The 16574-nt window shown below is 30.8% G+C and overlaps 1 protein-coding gene across 1 annotated transcript in view; it reads right to left on the minus strand.

The window, feature by feature from the left end:
* The window catches only part of sick (sickie), a gene marked incomplete at its 3' end in the record, with an annotated part of 277888 nt that overhangs the window by 210513 nt on the left and 50801 nt on the right, over positions 1-16574 (minus strand). The window lies entirely within an intron of this gene.

Here is a 16574-nt window from a genome sequence, read left to right on the forward strand (position 1 = left end):
TTTTTGTCAAATTAATCCTTTAAAATATTTTGTTAGTAAATTTGATTTTTACATTTAAAAAAAATGTTTTAAACTTCTACTGAATGTGTTATAATTTTTAGGTTTAATTTTTGTTTCTAAATCTTAGTTTAAAAGTATTGTATGCGTTTTTTATGAAACAGTGCTTTATGCTTTTCTTGCTCTATTTATACTTTTAAATATTTTATTATCTAATTTGATTTTTACATTTATTTTTTAATGGTTTTTAACGTCTTTTGAATGTGTAATAAAATTTTTAGGCTTATTTTTTGTTTCTTAATCTTGGGTAAAAAATATTGTGTGCGTTAATTAAACCAAATATGTTTTTAATATAACTTCTGTAAAAAGCATTTTTGCCGTTTAAGTCAATAAAATAAAATAGCAAAAATGTTTTTAAAACGCTGTATAAACAACGTTTTAATCTCGCGTGTTATTTCAAAAAATTGAAAATTTTTGCAAAAACTTGCAAAAAGTTATTTTTGAAGTCACAAAATTTTCTATAAAAATATCTAAATGGGGACAAAGTAAATAAAATTTGGAGCAGCTACTATAAATAAAAGAGTTTAGAACATATTTTTTTTTGGGCAATAAATTATTAAAAAAATGAACTTGTCGTGTTGACTTTACGGGACAATTGATTGAAATACGCTCCAAGAGATATGGACTATCGATAAAATCATTTGAAATTTTGAAGAAGAAAGACAGATCAGAAATGCTTCTACGTTTAGTAAGGGAAGTTAAACTATGAAAGGAAGAAGAGTCTTCATACGAGTCTCTTGCGAATTGCCCTTGTTTGTATTGCTACATAGTTTTTTTATTCTTTTTGTTCAGTTTCTTGTATATAATTATGTTTCTTTATGTGTAGGGTTGCCATTAGTCCCAATAAATCGGGACGGTCACCGTTATTAAGCCCACTGTCCCGACGCGACGTCGCGATGAAACCTATAATGTCCCGATTCAAACTTACACAGTGCAACGCTGTTAATCAACAAAAATCTTCCACGGCCGTACTGACAATGAATGTGAAAATAAAGTGACAAATGGTTTCAGCAATTGATGTATCTAAAAAAATTAAAAGAAGCTGAATTTGCTTCGATATAGTGAAAGTCGATAGGTTCTGTGAAAAAAAAAATGTTTTTTTTGTCAATTTTTGAAATTGATTGAATTGAAATTGTTTTTTCTTTATCATTTATCATTTATTTATTCATATATATGTACATTACAAAATGGAATATCTTAATTCATACATATAGAAATAATTAAAATAATTAGGTAAAATTAGGGATATATAAAAAAAAACACATTAGTATACATAATATCCAAAGAATAATATGTTAAAAAAGTAAGAGAATCTTGTAACGAAAAACTCCCTCAGAGACGTGAAAAATGTCAATGTCCAAAGTGATATTGTTCAACATAGAGATAGTCCTTACGTTGACAGTTACAGTTACAAAAGTTACCTTTAGTTTGACAGTTGTCATTCTAATCAAGCTATATTTTAAGGACTTAGTGAACCGAGTATTATATACATGCTCGAATTTATTTCTCTGTTACACAGTGTATAAAGTGGCCAATTAAACCAGCCAATGACATGTTCATAAGCCCTGTAAATGCCTGGACTTCCATTTCATTTAATTTATTTATTCATATATATGTACATTACAAAATAAAATATCTTAATTCATACAAATAGAAATAATTAGGTAAAATTAGGTATATATAAAAAAAAACACATTAGTATACATAATATCTAAAGAATAATATGTTTAAAAAGTAAGAGAATCTTGTAACGAAAAACTCCCTCAGAGACGTGAAAAATGTCAATGTCCAAAGTAATATTGTTCAACATAGAGATAGCCCTTCCAACAGGCATAACCATTGGCAGGTTGGTCCTGTATATTGGAATGTGAAACAGTCTATGCTGACGCTGTCTAAGGTAATTATCAGGAACATAAAAGCTAATGCTCCGCATAATTTCAGGGTTGTCAATAGTACCGCGCAACAATCGAAAGAAGTGCGTTGTTAAATACACATTCCTTCTAGTCTTCAGACTGCTGTAACCAAGCATACCCTGGAGGAACTCAGTGGGATAAAGCCATGGATAATATCCGCACTCCCTCATGTAGAGAAACCAAAGAAATTTCTTCTGAACCCTCTCCACCATAAGAGAGTACTTCAACTCACACGGTCCCACGGTCACACGGTCAACACGGTTGTATTAAATTTCTAATCCTGTTCATAAAACCATGGCGGAAAAGGTGATATCATTAATGTTGGCCCAGTGAAAAGGACCTATAAAAAATGTCGTCTGCTACCAGGGACTGTAGAATCAATATTGCAGTAATATGTTAATTTTAAATCATAGAAAAAATATGCCCAGAGGTACTTCTTCCGCAAGAAACACCACATAGAATGTAAGGAAAACAATTCGATTACATGCAATTCCACAGAAATCTTTAATCCGAGTAATTAAAAAGAAAACGTTTCGCTATCCAAGTGACTTGCTCTTCAAAGAATTCAGTGTATTGAATATTATTCAACAGTATATATTGAGAACGGTAGTGGTTACACACATAAATAGATACATTTACCCGAGCGTCATCCACAACCATAATACAAGATACCTCTAATAGAGATCTGATACTAAGTGAAGGGGTCAACATTGTTCTGGCATCGAGACAACACTATTACGTAGGCAAAAAGGTCCATAACCTTTTGCCATAATCGTGGAAAGACGGGAGTGTTGTCAAGTTACGGAAGGTGTTGACCTCGCTCTTTCATGACATTGGTCGTAGGGAGTCAGAAAAGTTGATGCATGCCAAGGATTGGAGATTCTTACTGGATGTCGAAAATAAAACATAAAAAATAAGGAATAATTTAAAAAAATATTTATAGATGACAACCATGAAGTTTCGCATAAATAAATTGTCTATGTTTTTATGAATGTATGTATGTGAATGCGCATGGGTGTATGTACGTATGTGTGTATGTACGTGTGTATATATGTGTATATTTATATATATGTGTGTGTATATATGTGTATATCTGTATGTATATGTATCAAAATGTGTATCCGAATAAGTTTATATTTTGTTTGTCTGTGCTTTATATTAATTTGTTAACTATTAAAATATATTAAAATGTTATTGCCTAGCTTGGAACGGGGTATGTACCCTTGTTAGCTGGGCAAAGTGAACATGGAATTGTCTTTTGATAAAGAGTGTAAATAAATAAATAAAATAAATAAATAAATATTTCTAAAAAAAACCGTTATAAAATTTCATTTTTTGTTATAACATATCCCCAGAGACCCTAGCGAAATATGACAACCCTATTCATGTAACTGTTTTGATTGGCTTAGGCTGTATATGTAATAAATAAATAAATATATCAACGTTTTCAGTACGTTCAAATGCTTGCAGACTGGCTGGATTTTCTCCCTAGGGAGTTGTTCATATTTAAATTTATTGCAACAGAGGGAAAACATTTTTGAGAAGGATATATGGGAGTATAGGAATTTACAGGGCTTATAACCTGTCATTAGGTGGTTTAAGTGGCTACTTTACTCACTGTGTAAAATCAAAAATGGGCAAACTGGTGAATGTTTCACAGTTTGTAAAGTGGCCACTTAAACCAGCTAATGATAGGTCATAAGTCCTGTAAATGCCCAGACTCCCATATTCCATTAACAAATTTAAAATTATATATTTCTTAATCTTCCAATAAATTATTTTTTTGGTACTTATTGGGAACGTCTTAAAATCTTATTGTCTTTATAAAAAAATGTATTAAATGTATATAGTCATATACATTTATAAAATAGGATTGTGTTAATTTTTAAACTATACATTGATAAGAGCGCATGCAGTAATAATATACGTATGATCAACATAAAAATTGACATAAAAAATATAATATAACATACTTTCACAAGCCGTTCACTCTCAAGCTTAATCAGAATAAAATCGATCAAGTGTTCTCAATGCAATAGCGATATACGGAGCTTTATTTATTTTCATTCACTTATGGTCAGTGTTGCTAAACCGGTATTCGAACCTGAATCCCCTCGCGTAGGAGGTTGATGCATTACCCACACGGCCACGGCGTAAACCCACGCTAAATTCTACCGTGAGCTCAAATGCACTTTGGCAATTTCATTTTACAATTTGAAAGTAAGTACAGTCCACTTAAATATATATTCAATTAGAAGTTGCTTATTTTTTGGCCTTAAGGTTTAAATCGTTTAATCAATTCTGAACTGTTCTAAACGTCAAAAGATAAAATATGCAGAGAGCGATTTTTTTACTTCACAATCGATACATCCCAGTAGTTCAATCATAAATAACTATCGACGGTGACGTGCTAATAAGCGACGTGATAACAATATGTCACCATGGTTGTTTATCGTAATCGCGAACACCTAATATTAAATGTCAAAATATTTACGTTTCGCAACGTATAATCCTGCTGTGCAATCACATATTTGAATTTCACCGATGTAAATTCGAACATATTCCAAAACGGCTATTTTTATTTATTTATTTTTTATCATTCTATTCATTGCATTTGGCCGGTGGTTGGCAAGCCAAATGTGAAGAAAAGCAGTCGCCATAATAATTGTAATTTAATTTCCACTTTTTTGTATTATTTTTTATATTAAACGCCGATTTTTCGCCAATGAACTGTATTTATTTACGAGGAAAACAAAAAACAAACCGACACGAGCGTTAACTTAGAGATTACACACGCGTTGACTTATCACTGCGATAACTTAAGCATGTTCATTATTGTTCATTGTGATCGCTTAAATGCTTAGCATGTTTTTAAGCACGACGATAGTTATTTGTGATTGAGCTACAGGGTATTATAAATGCCATGTTATTGTAAAATTGTTCAAAGCGAGAAAATCCTGTGAGGAATTCAAAGTAATCTTACCTTTTCAAGAGTATCCTCAAGGTTAAGGATAGTTTAGATTTTAGATTAATGATTTTAAGCGTTTGGTGTTTAGCATAATCGTAAATTAATAAATAACTTCAAAAGTATTGCATATTAAGAATAAGGAAGTTTAGCCCTATATATGAAAAATGAATTGTTAATCGCGGTAAAAATTAGAGCATGAAATTGTACGGCAAAGTTTCTTGAAAATGAAAGGAAAAAATAAAAAATCATTTTAATATCCAATAATATAAAATAATATTTAATCATGTGTGCTATAATTATCATTATCTTCTTCTTCTTCTTCAGCCTTGTTCTCTACACTGCTGGATGGCGGCCTTTTCCAAACGTCTCCATTCCTTCCTATCACCCGCCTTCATCATCCACGTTTTACCGGCAATAGAGGCAATGTCGTCGACCCATCTTTTCTGTGGCCTTCCAACACTTTATTTGTTTGCCCATGGTCTCCACTATATTATTCTGGGTGTCCACCTGCCATCATTCTGTCTCGCCAAGAATCCTGCCCACTGCCATTTCAATTTCGCCGCACGATCCATGATATCCACGACTCCGGTTCGGCGCCTCTTTTCTTCATTTCTTACGCTGTCTCTTAGACATACACCGAGCATTCGTCTTTTCATGGATCGTTGCGTGCATTTTAATTTCTGGCTACTTTTTTGTGTTAAATTATTACAATTATCATAAATCCTAAAATTCCTAACAGGAAACAAAATGCCGTGATATCTACAGTGAATCGGAAGGCCTAATGAAGGCTGTCCTATTTTTTTAAATGGTTTATTCTTTATTTAACAAATGCGGTTAAGTTCTTATAAAGGTCCACAGCCGAAACACCCTCCATTTTCCAACACTACTCAGATATAGATGGCCGGAAAACAAAATCCACTTGAGAAGTATTGACTTTGCAAGTGTTAGTAATAATTTATCGCCCATATAAAAAGCCTATTTATGAAGTGACCGAGCGAGTGTCTTCACTTCCTGGAAAGATTACCAGGTATCTACGACAGGAGAGAAGTCTTTCCATATTAGACCTTAGATTATACGTATTTGTCAACAGTATAAATCCCCTAAATGGTTACATGGAGTAAAACTAAAAACTGTCACCAGTTAAAAACAACTGTATCTTTAGTGTCTAGTGTCTGATTTGTTTTCTTTTTACACATGATACATTTATATTTTATTTATTTCTTCAAAATTATATCGACTGCTCCAAGTAAGACAGCACCAAGTCATAAAAGATAGTTTTGCGGGAAAGCAAATTGAAAGTTTGTTTTTTTTCCATATTCTTGGGTCAGGATTCATAAGTTTTTAAAAATTGTAAAAATGTATTATTGGTCTACACTTTCTAAGTAATCTAGTATTTTATTAGAATTCCTACTATTTTATAGTGTTTTGGGACATAGTGCTGTTTTCTTCGGAATTTGTATTTCAGCTATGTGTAGTATGTTGATTTATTTCTCTATTCCAGGGAAAATCAAATAAATTATTAAACTTTCAATGAGCTATTTTATATTAAAAATTAAAAAGATATCTAAATTTATTTCAACAGAGAGGGAAAAATTTTTGAGAAGGGAATATGGAAGTCTAGGCATTTACAGGGCTTATGACCTGTCATTGGCTGGTTTAAGTGGCCACTTTACGCTCTTTTACTTCACAAAAGTCAACAGATGGAAGAGTTGAGGAAATGTGGATGTTCAAACATAAGCAGAATGGTGAATGTTACACAGTGTGTAAAGTGGCCACTTAAACAAGCCAATGACAGGTCATAAGCCCTGTAAATGCCTAGACTTCCATATTCCCTTCTCAAAAATTTTTCCCTCTCTGTTGAAATAAATTTAAATATGAACAACTCCCTAGGGAGGAAATCCAGCCAGTCTGCAAGCATTTGGACATAATCAAACATTGTTGAAAAAGATATCGATTATTAACATAAAAACCACCCAAATTTATGATATTTTTGAAAATCCCAATAAATAAAACTATTCGAAGCATACAGTTGGTCTATAAAAATTAGGACATACTCAAAATATTTCAAAATTAAGAGATTTTAAACATAAATTTATCTCATCTCTTTAAAAACCTACATTTATCATGACAAATTAAAAATAATATTTTTTTATCGACATTATTATTTATCGATCGAAGAAGAAAATAAGTCTGACTCACAACCATAGACGAAAAATATTTCCCAGAGAGTAAGGAAGTAAATCAACTTACTTCTTTATTCCATGAAAAAAAATGGCTTTTTGACATACAACTATTTTTTATATTAATTTATTACCCAAATAAAAAGAGATAAAGTTATGAAAGTCTTCTTGGAAGGAAGACAATGATTTATAACCTTCAGAAATGGAAGTAAGTCAAAAACCTCAATTTCGGAGTTACTGCCTTCTTCCTTGGAGCAGTCGATATGCTTCATGAAAGCTCTTCCTAGAAGCAACCCTACGGAAATATTCCTTTAGACGCAACTAAAGCTCTTGTGAATGTTTATGTCGTTTCGAGTCTAGGTTACTCTTATGGACAACAACAACAACAAACCATCACGCCGTTTCTCTGTAGGGGTAGGCAGAGAAAATGTACGAAAAAAATATTTGAAAATAATTTAATAAAAGCGAACTACTTTGAACGACGTCACTAGTCGAAAAATGATTAAAAGATTTATGGATGATTTCCAGTTTAAGGTAAGTCAACGGCCCAATCGGCAGAACTGACCGAGAAGAAGCGAAAGAGGACTTAAGACGTTACACGCGGAGTAATTTCAGAAACACAAAACTCAAAAAAATCATAGTGCTATACGAAAGATAAAATTATTTTTTTGGCTTTGTTCAATAGTCTTTGAAAATTTTTAAAAACCACTGTACTTTCTCATTGAGAATATACTATAAATTTTAAAGAATAATAACAATGCTTATTTACAATTTGTATGAATTTAATGTATCCATGTTGAATTTCCATATTAAATAAAATGAAATAAATCAAAATAAAATAATAATTGTTTTTTTTTTTTGTTAATAAAAAAAAAACTAAAAAAAAAAAAAAAAGAAATGGAAAGCTTTAAAAAATACATTAAAAAAAATGTATACTTCATAATGTAGTGTTATACAAACGAACCATCACGCCGTTTCCCCGTAGGAGCAGGCAGAGAGGATAGAACGCCATATCACTCTATCTTTGCATACAGACCTTGCTTTCTCTACATTCATACATCTTCTCATGCACGCACGCCGATTACTCCTACTTTTGACAAGTCTATCTTCAAGTATTTGATGGACTTGATCGTGCCATGTCTTTCTCGGTCTTCCTCGTTTTCTGCATCCATCAACATTCGCATCGTAGATCCTTTTAGCCGTTCTTTCGCTGTTATGGAATATACGGAAATCCCCAGAAATACCAAACTGATTAACTTCAATCTATTTTCAATGCAACCAAGGTTATTACGGGAGTAAGAGAAGATTGCCTCATGATTCAAGACGATCTTAATCGTCTAACTGACTATTGTATTGAAAATAAACTGTTTTTGAATATAAATAAATGTGTCTGTATTACATTCACAAGGAAAAGAAAAATTCTTAATTTTGATTACAAACTAAACAATAATGTACTAATGAGAAAGCACGAAATTAAAGATCTTGGGATTGTTTTAGACTCAAAACTACTTTTTGAATCGCATATCAATAAAATTACCTACAAAGCATTAAGCATGTTAGGTTTCATAATTCGAATGAGTAAACACTTAGATAATCCAAAGGCCCTAATTTCATTATATTATACATTTGTCAGAAGCCATTTGGAATACGCCTCTTAGATATGGAATCCCCAGTATGCCATATATATAAGTAGAATAAAAAATATTCAAAACAAATTTATAAAGTACCTTAAATACAAAACCGGTATTTTTTATGTATCTACTCTCACTGCCTCCACCTTCCATGGAATCATTTCTCTACAATACCGCAGAGTGTGTGCGGACCAACTACTGCTTTACAAAATTATGACAGGAATGGTTGACTGTACAGAGCTGCTTGGTTTAATAACAATACATGTGCCAGCCAGGATTTGTAGACGGTACCACCAGTTTCATGTATCAATAAGTAAAACATCGTATGTTAAAAATGCTTTTTTTCGTAGGACTTTTTCAATGTACAATACAAAATTTAAAAATATAGATTACACAAACATCACTCTGTCAGATTTAAAATTTACACTAAAAATGTATTATGTAACTTAGTAGACATTATAATAATAAATATGTACATCTCCCTTCCCCTCCTTATCCTCTCTTCGAGCATTCTTGTCCTTATCCCGCCCAATTTACAGTAACTTAATGTTCTTAAAATAAATATCAAAAAATCTTTGATTATTGAGTACATGAAAATAACATTTTTATATGCATAAATTGTATGTATTTATTTGATATGTAATATATTTTCTTTACTAACTTTGTATACTATGTGGAAATCTGTTATTAGTTCTGAGTTTATACACTATATCTGTTTGTTTACTAAAATATGTATGTAGAACTGTTGATTTCCCAAATAAAATAAAATAAAATAAAATAAACCAATTTTTGACATTTCACATCTTCGAGATTTGCGCTGGTTAAAAAGCACAGTGATATTAAAATACAAGCTTTGATGGACAGTATTTAAATCCCCCCCTCCCCGATACCTATCGGACCATTGTATTGGGAAAATACATGCCAAAATAAATCTACTCTTAGATCAGCATCTGATTCAGGCAGAAGAATACTTCAACAATATTTTGAGTTTGTCCAAATTTTTGTAGACAAGGACAAACTCAAAATATTGTTGATAAATCCACCTGGTCCACGAAGAAGTATAGAAATTGAAAAAATGTAAATTTCAGGCGTCGCCTAGTATGTGGGCGAAATTTTTTATTTTTTTAATTTTATTTATTTATTCATATTTTCGCTTACAAAAGTAAAAGTATAATTAATAATAAAAATAATATGACCTCACTGGGGTTTCCCGTGCTGAAGACACTTAACCATTATTTTTTAAAATTACATTTGAGAATAAACAAAGAAGACTAACTTAAAAAACAAACATAATTAACAAATATTCAGACAGTTTTAAAAACAAGGTATTTGTGTACATTTATATTACAAAACGAACAATGAAAATAACAAAAACCTAACATAAGCCATACAGTTGTGGAGCAGTTGATTCAACATTGGATGAATCTCACCAATAATTCAATTAGATGAATCTCACCCGCATAAATAAAGGTTTCAGCTCCTTAACTTCACAAACATCAACAGATGAAAGAATTGAAGGAATATAGATGTTCAAATATGGGCAGAATGGTAAATGTTACACGGTGTGTAAAGTGGCCACTTAAACCAGCCATTGACTGGTTATAAGCCCCGTAGTTGCCAAGACTTCTATATTAACTTCTCTTTTATGTTCTTCATCTCTGCTGTAATATGTTAAGAAGAATACTTGTCGAAATTCGGCGCTCCCCAAGTACGACGAGCATACTCGATAAATGTATTCATTTTTAACCAGATTCGATTGTTGAAGAGATTTTGAAAAAATATGATTTAGTCTACTGTTAACAATTTTGCAAAACTTCACAGTGTTTTCTGCATTCTGCATGGGCGAATAGAATTCTTTACGGATGCACCCGAGACTGAAAATTCAATTTCTCCTTGCTGTGTGGGTTGAATAACATTCTATATTTAGTGGTGCAAGTTTGCATCAATGTGGAGGAGTGTTTATTTATTTCGTCAAGGCCTTTACAACATTTTCACAATAAAAAAAATACAAAATAGCTACAGCGCGTCAGCACAGACTGTTTTACCTCCCGGCTTTCAGAACCAACCCAACCCTGGTTATGTCGATTGTGAAAGCCGCCAGGCAGCTGAAAATTATCACTTAGTAGATCGACATCTTCCAAATCAGTGAATCTTTTTACATTTTATATTTGAAGCACTAACTTTGTAACTTTTTTAACTTTTCATAAATAATTACAATTTTTCTGAACAATAATCTAATCCTCTATCGCCAAACATAAAACCTGCATTCCATACAACTAATAATATAGGTGCATTGTTAAAAAATCACAAAGACAAAGTTCATAAATATAATGAATCTGGCATATACATATACTTTTTCAGTGTACAATACAAAATTTGGCGTAAGTATAGCCTGTGAGCTCGCCAATACATGACAGATGACATTAAACATAACCATAGAAAAACATAGCAGTTCTCAGAAGTAAAGCAACGTGAATGCAGCAATGCTTGAACTACATGTCAATAATATTCTAATAATAAATAATATTATTTGGCCATACGGAACTTTAAAGCACACCTTGGTTTAATTACTAATAGTATTTTATCGGTTAGGTAGGTGTATTTAAAAAAAAATGTTGCGTACCTAAAAAAAGCACAAATAATTATGTTTTTGTAAATGATGTCAGTAGCGACACTCAGAGAGTGGCTTTGTGACGTTTCGACATTTTTTATAAGAAATTCATGGCGTAGCCGAAATACTGTTATAAAAACGAGGATGTTTTGTTGATTGACGTTAGCAGGCGCTACCCAGGGGCGACTTTGTGACGTGAGAAATTATTTTAAAAAGGAGATTCATGGCGTAGCCGAAATATTGTAATTAAAACGAGGATGTTTTTGTTGATTGACGTTAGCAGGCGCTACCCAGGGGCGACTTTGTGACGTGAGAAATTATTTAAAAAAAGAGATTCATGGCGTAGCCGAAATATTGTAATTAAAACGAGGATGTTTTTGTTGATTGACGTTAGCAGGCGCTACCCAGGGGCGACTTCATGACGTGATGAAATTATTAATTTAAATATTTTTTTCATTTTACATAGCGTAGCCGAGATAAGAAATTGCGTGGTGTTTCGAAATTTAACCGTGTTGGTAGCCGCCTAGTTACAATATTATTTTTGTATTTGTATAATTCCTGTTTTATAATGTTTATGTATTTATCGCTATAAGAATTAAACTAAAGATAGTTTTTACCTTTAATCGCTATCCGTTTTTTAAATTATGTTTGTAACACTCAATAATATTTATTTTTCAAGTATTCAATGTTATTTTTGCATTTTAATTAATATTGTTAATATAAAGCGTATTTTTATTTTTCGAATTTACTAGGCTGTTTTTATTACAAAAAATAAAAATGCATATTTCTCTATGTATTCTTCTGTTATAAACAATCTATTAAAATAATACACATCAATTTTCCATTGTCTGTTGATTTGATTTGCAATCTTCTTTTGTTTTCGATGGTTAAAACTCTAGGAAATTCAAAGACAATAAAATTTTTACTGTCATATATTGGCGAGCTCACACGCTATACATAGCCCCAAAATTTAAAAATATAGATTACCCAAACATCACTCTGTCAGATTTAAAATTTACACTAAAAATGCATTATGTAACTTAGTAGACATAATAATAATAAATATGTACATCCCCCTTTCCCTCCTTATCCTCTCTTCAAGCATCCTTGTCCTAATCCCGCCCAATTTACAGTAACTTAATGTTCTTAAAATAAATATAAAAAATTCTTTGATTATTGAAAAATATTTACGAGTACATGAAAATAACATTTTTATATGTATTTATTTGATATGTAATTTATTTTCTTTACTAACTTTGTATACTATGTGGAAATCTGTAATTAGTTCTGAGTTCATACACTAAATCAGTTTGTTTACTATAAATATGTATGTAGAACTGTTGATTTCCCAAAAAAATAAAATAAAATAAAATATACCAATTAAATAGTAATGATTGCGATTCAATCTCATTGGAAAAACTAAAAGAAAATTTTAGGTGATTCTAAATAAATAAATATATCACGTTTTTTGCTGAAATATATATTTATTTCCTCACTTTAAACTAATTTAAAGAAAATGCTAGAACCCTAATTAAAAAGAACAATTAAAATTTAATCTAACTGTACCTACCTAATTGCTTTTTTTTTTGTTTTTTGTACACTTTAATATTGTAATTATTTTCTATTGTTTGACAGAAGAAAGAAGGGAGGACTGATAGCTCCGTATTACTCCGTATGGATCCGCCGACGAAAGGATTTTTAAGTCCGAGTAAACAAAAAAAAATATTCTTTTATTTTTTAAATTATTTCATTATTTTTGTAATGTTTTATTTGTTTTTTACGTGTGGAATGATGTGGAGTGGCTTTTTTAATGTACGCTTCTTTTCTTCTTTTTTTGACATTGAATTTAGTAATGTATAGAAGACTATAATTTTGGTTTATTTGTAATTGTAAATATTTATTGTTTTGTTGTAATGACTGTTGTTTTCTTTTAATAAATAAACAAATAAAATAAACGAAAATATGAAACTAATTATTCATATCTGGCGCTTTTATAATTTTTTATTGAAAATGACATTTTTACGTAAATTTTACAAAACTTTACACTTTATTGATTGTAATAAATAAAAAATAAGATAAGTCATTTTTCGTTTTGTACACCATTTTGAAAAAAGGATCTAAATTATATTGTTATGGTATAAATTGTATCGGTTTTTTAAATTAATAAATATTTATTGGAATTTAAGCATATTCAAACGACACTCGATTTTTACTGTATAAATAAATGGCTTTACCTTCTGACTTCCGGTGACGTGGGTAGACTCCTCGACTTTCTGGTTTTGTAACCATCTTGAGGATTGCTGACGGCGTTTCCGTGAGCGTTACCCATCTCACAAACTTACACCACTTTAAACCATTTTAACACCATCGTTACACCACTTATCAGCTTCACCGTCCTCACAAACTTCATGACGATAATCTGATTGAAACAAAGAAATATACTATCACTACTTTGCTCGATTGTGCCCTAATATATTACGTATATTTAGTTATCAAAGTACCTCGCACATAAGTCCCAAATTTCTAACCCACATTCAAATACTGCTGACCACTAAGACCAGCCTCTAAAATGACAATAATAATATTTTATTGTCACATTACTTTTTAAAACTGATTCTAAACATGTCACATTTTATATTTTTTCCGGGGTAGGTTTTTTTTGTCGTTTCATTAAAGCTATTCTTTATTGTTTAACTTTTTATTTATTTTTTATCCTTATTTATTTGCGGTTCCATTTTAACAATAAAAACAGTGAAAAAAAATACAACAAAAAATAACAGCTGCTTAAAATCGGGTTGTGGTCCTGTGGCTAGTGTCTCGGACTCACGGACCAATGGCCGTGGTTCTAATCCCACTCATCTCCAACTTTATTTCCGTTTTCTAATAGTGAGTTAATTACAACTCCTTGAAAATGGCCCAAAAAATTGAATATTTGGGAAAATCATAAGAACGCAAATATTTATTTTTCTTAAAAAAAAAAAAACATAATATTAAAAAAAGAACAAAACACCGAGAAAAGTTTACAATGGTAAACTGTATTTTTATATAAAAAAGAAATATTACATCTGTAACAAATATAAATATTTTATAATATAAAGTTTATATTTGAAGCACTAACTTTGTGGTTATTCATTATAATAAAATAAATAAAACAACTTTGTTTTTAACCACTAATTTTTATTTTTCACCGACCGGTTTCAAAGCAAACAAGCTTCTTTGTCAAGGTTTACGTAACTAATGAATTGCTTCCTTTTTATTTTATTTCTATCATGTTCACTAAATACTACACGTGGACACAATAAATCAAGTATTTTTTTTTCTTACACGGGTGGTAATCTGATTTCATTATTTTCGAAGTAAGCCAGGAGAGGACTAAAAGAAATATTGTTTATTTGGTTATTATTTTTTTTTTCTTATTATGAATCGCTTTTTTATTTTCTAAGATTTTTAAGTTGTCTAATTTTAATATTTTATTTTCAGCATGAAGTACTTTTAATCCAGTGTCTTTATTGAAGTTATGATTATTTTCTATCAGATGATTTGCGAATCAATTCATTAGTTACGTAAACCTTGACAAAGAAGCTCGTTTGCTTTGAAAACGGTCGGTGAAAAATAAAAATTAGTGGTTAAAAACAAAGTTGTTTTATTTATTTTATTATAAATATTTTACTTTATAAAAGAAACGTAAATAAAAGAAAATTGCAGTTTTTAAAAAGGAGAAAGAGAAGACGAAAAAAAACGAAAGTGCTTTTAAAGGAAAGTTAAAAAGCATTCATTATACATTCTTATTCTTGTTTTTAAAAGATAAAATTACTCGCAAACAAGTGGAGGCATTAAAAAAAACCTCTAAAATACATTGAGGTATATAACTAAAGTAAACAAGAGCGTTCAAAATATGTTCCCTCAACCTGCGGCCAGTTGGCATATATTTGATAGAATGAACTTTAGTCTGGTGCGAGCATTCCCCGGGTACTTTTCTCCTCGCAATTACTAAAATGCTTATATGTACGCTATGATACTGCACAAATTGATCTAGAAAATTTAGAAAAAGCGACGGTAAAACCTTTCACCGGTAAGCAATGTTTTTATAAATAAAAAAAAGTTTTATTAATATATTACCAGTCGTGAGCTATCTCCTGTCTCTGTCCTGCTCAGTTAGTCGGGCTTATAGTGAAACGATAAACAAAGGTGACGCGTATGCGGAAAGGAGCGACATACAGAATGGATCTTACAGTAGACCGATGTAAACAGTCCGTGCTTTTTACTGTACCACTTTTTTTGATTGTATGACATTTTTCTATTCTGTTTTTAAATTTTACACAGAACATAGGTGATCAATAAATATATTTATTTATTCATTCATTCAAAATTACACTAGTTTAAATATTTATGAACTTATTATGGCTTTTTAGGCTATGCCCGTGTCAAGCCACAATAAATAAGAATAAAAATACATAGTAAAATTAATTAGATCAAATTATAATGACATAGAATAACAATCTAGAAAAAAAAGGTAAATGTAATAAATAATCAAATTCCAAAGAATACAATGCAAAAAAGATAATCAGAAATAATTTTAAAAATATAAATTATACAAATGAAGAATCACACATAATCAAATATACAAAATAGTTGTATCATTAAAATCAACATAATAATAGTAAAATATAGTAGTAAGAAAAAAAAACAAAAGTATTATTATTCCTACCAATGATAGATCTTACGCCAAATAAATAACTATATTTAGATTTCCACATTTCACAATAATTCCTTTATCTCAGTTGAGATATGTATCAAAGTTATTTCCTTCGTTTTTGTTGAGATATTAGTCTCTATAGATGAGACTCCAGTATCAGTCTACAGCTGCTCAAACGTTACCAAAACATTGTTACCGAAATAAACACCATACAATCAAATTGCTATTTAGACAAACTCCCTTAAATTCCCATTAGGAAAGAAAACCCCATGAAAACGACATCTTGTTCCTTAAGAGAAGATATTTTTTGTAAGACGAGAAAATAAAAAGAAGGAAATGCGATTTTGTTGATTAGATTGTATTGTAGGCTTGTGGAGGGGGTAATTTATCAGTCGAAGGGTGGGGGAAGTGAAATAATGCACCCCGTATACAGAATATACGGGGAGGTGTACGAAACATAAAACATACGCAGGTGGGGATTTAATCAAATTCTTAAGTGCTTCTACAAGGGATGAAAT

This window comes from Micrasema longulum, unplaced genomic scaffold, assembly GCF_059751315.1.
Source record: "Micrasema longulum isolate JH-2025_06_02 unplaced genomic scaffold, ASM5975131v1 h1tg002327l, whole genome shotgun sequence".
Taxonomy (NCBI): Eukaryota; Metazoa; Arthropoda; class Insecta; order Trichoptera; family Brachycentridae; genus Micrasema; species Micrasema longulum.